Source organism: Delphinapterus leucas, chromosome 3 (assembly GCF_059928025.1).
Source record: "Delphinapterus leucas isolate spDelLeu-1000000601 "Yukka" chromosome 3, BTC_Dleu_Yukka2, whole genome shotgun sequence".
Lineage (NCBI taxonomy): Eukaryota > Metazoa > Chordata > Mammalia > Artiodactyla > Monodontidae > Delphinapterus > Delphinapterus leucas.
Window position 1 is genome coordinate 68,793,804 of NC_143131.1, and position 6,143 is coordinate 68,799,946.

A 6,143-nucleotide genomic window follows, 5' to 3' on the forward strand; every position below is an offset into this window, starting at 1 on the left:
ATCTTCTGTGGGGAGGTTACCTTGATATCAGCTATTCTATCATAGATATAACCCAAAATGTCATTTTTATCACATTGTCAAATTTTCTTTGGCCTTTTTGAAAATATTCTTTTTTTAAAAAAACTGCTTGATTAAGTTATGATTGACTAAAACACTTTTTTTAAAATATTACTCCCAAATTTATTTGTAAGGTACACATTCTGTTTCTATCCTTTCAAAGGTTATCTTTGGTATTTTAATTCCATACATTATTTAACACAGGATAAATTTATTAAAGTTTTCATATTTGTAACTAATTCAAGGACTATAGAAAGCACTGTCTCAGATCGTGCTCCTTTTCTTGACTCACATATCCTTTAAATCAAATACCATAGTTCTATCTTTTTTTTACCTTTTTATTTTAAGATATTAGTCATTCTTATTGCTATATTTTGTAGTCAATATATGGTTAGATTTACCCAAGTACTTACCACTTTCTTTACTTGACATATTTTTCTTGTATGTCAGAACTTCCTTTTATATTATTTTCCTACTCCTTGAAAAGCACACTTTTGAAGATTTTTAAAATGAGATTCATTGCTGTTAAACTTTTCTACATTCTGGTATTACTAAAATTGTCTATTTCACTCAAAATTTTAAAGATTTTTTAAAAGTTTTTTTTCCAGTGGACACTTTCTCCTGGCCTTTTGAAAAATTATTCTACTGTCTTCTCATTTCTGTTTTTGTTAACTCTTAGTAGGTAATTTATCATTTGCCTCTAGCCACTTTTAACATCTTTTCTTTGTCTTTGGTGGTTAGTATAAAAATTATATATTGATGTGTACATTTATTTTTTATTGATTCTTTTTGCATTCATTGTGTTTGCTGATTTTGAGTGCATGTCTCTCAACAGAAAATGTTTAGCCATTACCTCTAAAATATCTCCTTTCCCTCATCTGTTAGATCTCATCTATCTTCCAAGTTTTGTAAACCCTCTATCTTCTGACACTGGTTTTGGAGGTGTATTCTAGATAATTTCTTCAGTTCTTACAGTTCACTAATTTTCTCATGAACTTTTTAAAATATCTTACTTCAGAACTTCTAGTTTAAATAATTATATAAATTTTCAAATCTGTGATTTATTTCATAATTTTAAAAACTTTTATTTTGATCACCTTTTATATTATTTTAAAATACTGGCAGATTTATTTTGCATTGTGTATCCCAGACTTTCAATTCTTACTAATACTTGCCAAAATGTTGGTCCTACTACAAAGTACAAAGTAGAAAAATTATTTATTAAAATCAAATAGAACGTATTGACTCTACTTGATTACTATTCAGAAAAGTACAAACTGAAACTGTATTCCAATAGGTACCATTAAATACTTTCCTCGTTAGTATGTTGCTATAATAATACCTGGTTAGAATGATTATAAATTATTAGGTGAACAACTAAAACAGTAGGTTGCATACCTAGGAATAAACCTACCTAGGGAGACAAAAGACCTGTATGCAGAAAATTATAAGACACTGATGAAAGAAATTAAAGATGATACAAATAGATGGAGAGATATACCATGTTCTTGGATGGGAAGAATCAACACTGTGAAAATGACTCTACTACCCAAAGCAATCTACAGATTCAATGCAATCCCTATCAAACTACCACTGGCATTTTTTCGCAGAACTAGAACAAAAAATTTCACAATTTGTATGGAAACACAAAAGACCCCGAATAGACAAAGCAATCTTGAGAAAGAAAAACAGAGCTGGAGGAATCAGGCTCCCTGACTTCAAACTATACTACAAAGCTACAGTAATCAAGACAGTATGGTACTGGCACAAAAACAGAAATATAGATCAATGGAACAGGATAGAAAGCCCAGAGATAAACCCACACACATACAGTCACCTTATCTTTGATAAAGGAGGCAAGAATATACAGTGGAGAAAAGACAGCCCCTTCAATAAGTAGTGCTGGGGAAACTGGACAGGTACATGTAAGAGTATGAAATTAGAACACTCCCTAACACCATACACAAAATTAAAAAATGGATTAAAGACTTAAATGTAAGGCCAGACACTATCAAACTCTTAGAGGAAAACATAGGCAGAACACTGTATGACATAAATCACAGCAAGATCCTTTTTGACCCATCTCCTAGAGAAATGGAAATAAAAACAAAAATAAACAAACGGGAACTAATGAAACTTCAAAGGTTTTGCACAGCAAAGAAACCCATAAACAAGACGAAAAGACATCCCTCAGAATGGGAGAAAATATTTGCAAATGAAGCAACTGACAAACGATTAATCTCCAAAATTTACAAGCAGCTCATGCAGCTCAATATCAAAAAAGCAAACAACCCATTCCAACAATGGGCAGAAGACCTAAATAGAAATTTCTCCAAAGAAGATATACAGATTGCCAACAAACACATGGAAAAATGCTGAACATCACTAATCATTAGAGAAATGCAAATCAAAACTACAATGAGGTATCACCTCACAGCACTCAGAATGGCCATCAGCAAAAAATCTAGAAAAAATAAATGCTGGAGAAGGTGTGGAGAAAAGGGAACCTGCTTGCACTGGTGGTGGGAATGTAGATTGATACAGCCACTATGGAGAACAGTATGGAGGTTCCTCAAAAATCTAAAAATAGAACTACCATATGATGCAACAATCCCACTACTGGGCATATACCCTGAGAAAACCCTAATTTAAAAAAAGTCATGTACCACAATGTTCATTGCAGCTCCATTTACGATAGCCAGGACATGGAAGCAACCTAAGTGTCCATCAACAGATGAATGGATAAAGATGTGGCACATATATACAATGGAATATTACTCAGCCATAAAAAGAAACAAAATTGAGTTATTTGTAGTGAGGTGGATGGGCCTAGTGTCTGTCGTACAGAGTGAAGTAAGTCAGAAAGAGAACAACAAATACCGTATGCTAACACATATATATGGAATGTAACAAAGAAAAAAAAAGGTCATGAAGAACCTAGGGGCAAGATGGGAATAAAGACACAGACCTACTAGAGAATGGACTTGAGGATATGGGGAGGGGCCAAGGGTAAGCTGTGATAAAGTGAGAAAGTGGCATGGACATATACACTACGAAACGTAACACAGATAGCTAGTGGGAAGCATCCACATAGCACAGGGAGATCAGCTCAGTGCCTTGTGACCACCTAGAGGGGTAGGATAGGGAGGGTGGGAGGGAGGTAGACGCAAGAGGGAAGAGATATGGGAACATATGTATATATATAACTGATTCACTTTGTTATAAAGCAGAAACTAACATACCATTGTAAAGCAATAATACTCCAATAAAGATGTTAACCCCTCCCCCCCCAAAAAAAGGTAGGTTGCAAAATGATATACAGATTGTGATTCAAATTTAATGTAGAAATATATATTTTACATAGAGACAAAATGACTATCCTATGTGTACCAAAAACATAACTTGGTGTAAAGGTGATTTTCTATTTATATTGTATAGATTTATACACATAACTTTACATGTTTTTACTTGTGAAAAAACAAAAATAATTATACAAGCCTTTTAAATAAATCCTTGTGATATTTTTGACATAATGTCAGGAGATGGATACTAGATTTCTGTATTAGCTGCCAAAGAAGCACTTATCTTCCCTAGTCAATTGAATATAATTTGGGAGAAATATATATGCTTAATATATTTATTATGCTTAATATAATAAATTAATGAATTATCCAATGTGCATAGCACTTTGGGAAAGATAAAAATGATAAGCGCTCTTAAGATTATATTCTAGTGTCGACAATATATAAAAAAGAAAATAGAACAAAAGACTGAGCAGATGCCATAATTGTTGTTAAAATGCAAGGCAGTATTTTCTCTTAACCTTGCTACTACTAATGAGCAGAGGTAAGTCAGTTAAACTCTTTTTGTGATCTTCCCCATTTGTCAATGTCATTGCTCTCCTACCTAATTCATGGTGTTTTGAGATAAAATTCGGTCACACACAAAGTAGTGCCTTACAAAAAAAAAAAAAAAAATTTGTGTTAGTGGATGCATTACTGACTATTCTAGCAGAGAAGTGATTTAAGTGTTGTTTTATGTCTCAGATGGTGAACATGAGTTGAAATTATTCTTTTTAAATAACCTTACGAATACATGTGGGAAGGATAACAGAGGACAGGTAGGTAGTCTCAGTGCTCTCTGTTCATAGACTAGAAGTCTAATTTCCAATGGCTGTTTTGATTTTTTTTTTTTCGTTTTTACAAAGGAAACTGGAAAAGATGAAAGGATCGTCATAATTACTGGGAAAACAATGTGTCTACAATCTAAAACCACATGTACCTAGGTAGGGCTTTTTGGCTTGGTGAAAGTCGCACCATACCACAACTCATGGGCGTTAGGGACCCTATGGGCAAATGTGCATGGTGGTCAAAAAGCCTCTTGAGAGAAAAGGGTTGATAGTTTCCCACTTTCTTTTTTCAGTTTCCCGGTCACTGATATATTTCTAGTCAGTGGCAAGGAAGGGCTTTACTGACACTGACGAGCAGAAAAGTGTACAAAAGTTCCACTATGTGAAAGGCTGTCAGTGGACTTTGTTGGGGACCAGAACTCAATATGTTGCTTGGATTGTCACGGGAAAAGGCATTATGGAAAGCATGACATTTGGCTAAATCCTGAAATATTTCTTGAAGGCTATAGGTAATGAACATATGTTTGATCACTTAATAAGAACAACATGGCGGGTCCCAGTAGCTCTGGCGGCGCGAGGAGCGGCAGCGGCCAGGCAGCCCAGCTTCGCGAAGGTTCTCGGAGCACCGACGCCAGCAGGCACTCGCCTAGCGCCCGCCCAGCCACCAGAATGCTCAAGAGCAAGGTCAGCTCTGCCAAGGGCGCCGTGAAAGAGAGCCCAAGAGGAGACCCGCGAGGTTGCCAGCTAAACAGGCTCCCGCAAAAGTGGAAAAGAAGCCAAAAAAGGCGGCAGGAAAGCATAAATCTTCAGACAAAAAGGTGCAAACAAAAGGGAAAAGGAGAGCAAAAGGAAAACAGGCCGAAGTGGCTAACCAACAGACTTAAGACCTGCTTGCAGAAAACGGAGAAACTAAAAAGGAGGAAAGCCCAGCCTCTGATGAAGCAGGAGAGAAAGAAGCCAAGTCTGATTAATACCACACACCCGGTCCTATCAGTGGTCCCTGTCTCCCTTCTTGTATAATCCATAGGAATATTTTTATAAACTATTTTGTAAATCCAAGTTTTATAGTAGCTCTAGAAACATTTTTAAAATGGAGGGTATCCCACCTCATCCCATTTGTTAAGTGTAAATGCTTTTTTTTAAGAGGTGAAATCATTTGCTAGTTGTTTATTTGTTGGTATAAACAGAAAATAGTGGGATATTGAATATGGGAGGCGTTGATTGTCTTCGGTGTCAGCTTAAGATTCCATAGATGGAGGGGTAGCTTTTATATCCTATAAAACAAAGCATACTAAATGGTAGTTTGGAGTCAGTTGTGCATTTAATGTCTTAAACACTTTAAATTACTTCTCTTCCCATGTTGTTTTTGGTAGGATTGTTTCCTAAAGCAAACCACTAACCCCTTGATCTTGGTTCTCCTTGTCAGAATTTCGTGCACTCTGTAACATCTTTGGTCATGATAGTCCAGTTCTTCTAGTAACTTTGTTAATGTGTTGTGAACGATTGACGATTTGAGTATGTAGTGTATATGATATTAAATTGTGAATTAGTGGGACTTATGATGTAACAGCATATCAATATTTGAAGATATTGGTACTTGATATCCTGTTAAGGAAAATTTGCCTCCAAATTTTAAGCTGGAAAGTCACTGGAATAACTTCAGAAAAGAATCACAACTACATGATTTTTTAGATTTTTGGTATGTATGTTAAGAATTGTGTACAAATTGAAATGTCTGTGTACTGATCCTCAAAACAACCAATAAAATCTCATTATGAAAGAAAAAAAACTACAACAGACTGTACTATGCATTGTGGGTGATATGTAAGTCCAGCTGTCCCTCAGCATCTGCAGGGGATTGGTTCCAGGACTCACAATGGAGAGCAAACTCCGTGGATGCTCAAGTCCTTATATAAAATGGTGTAGTACAGTTGGCCCTCAGCATCCCTGGGTTCCA

At 35.6% G+C, this 6,143-nt stretch overlaps 1 pseudogene; it reads left to right on the plus strand.

The window, feature by feature from the left end:
* The first annotated feature begins 4,464 nt into the window (after positions 1 to 4,464).
* Positions 4,465 to 5,320, plus strand: LOC111162938 (non-histone chromosomal protein HMG-14 pseudogene; annotated as a pseudogene).
* The last annotated feature ends 823 nt before the right edge of the window (positions 5,321 to 6,143 follow it).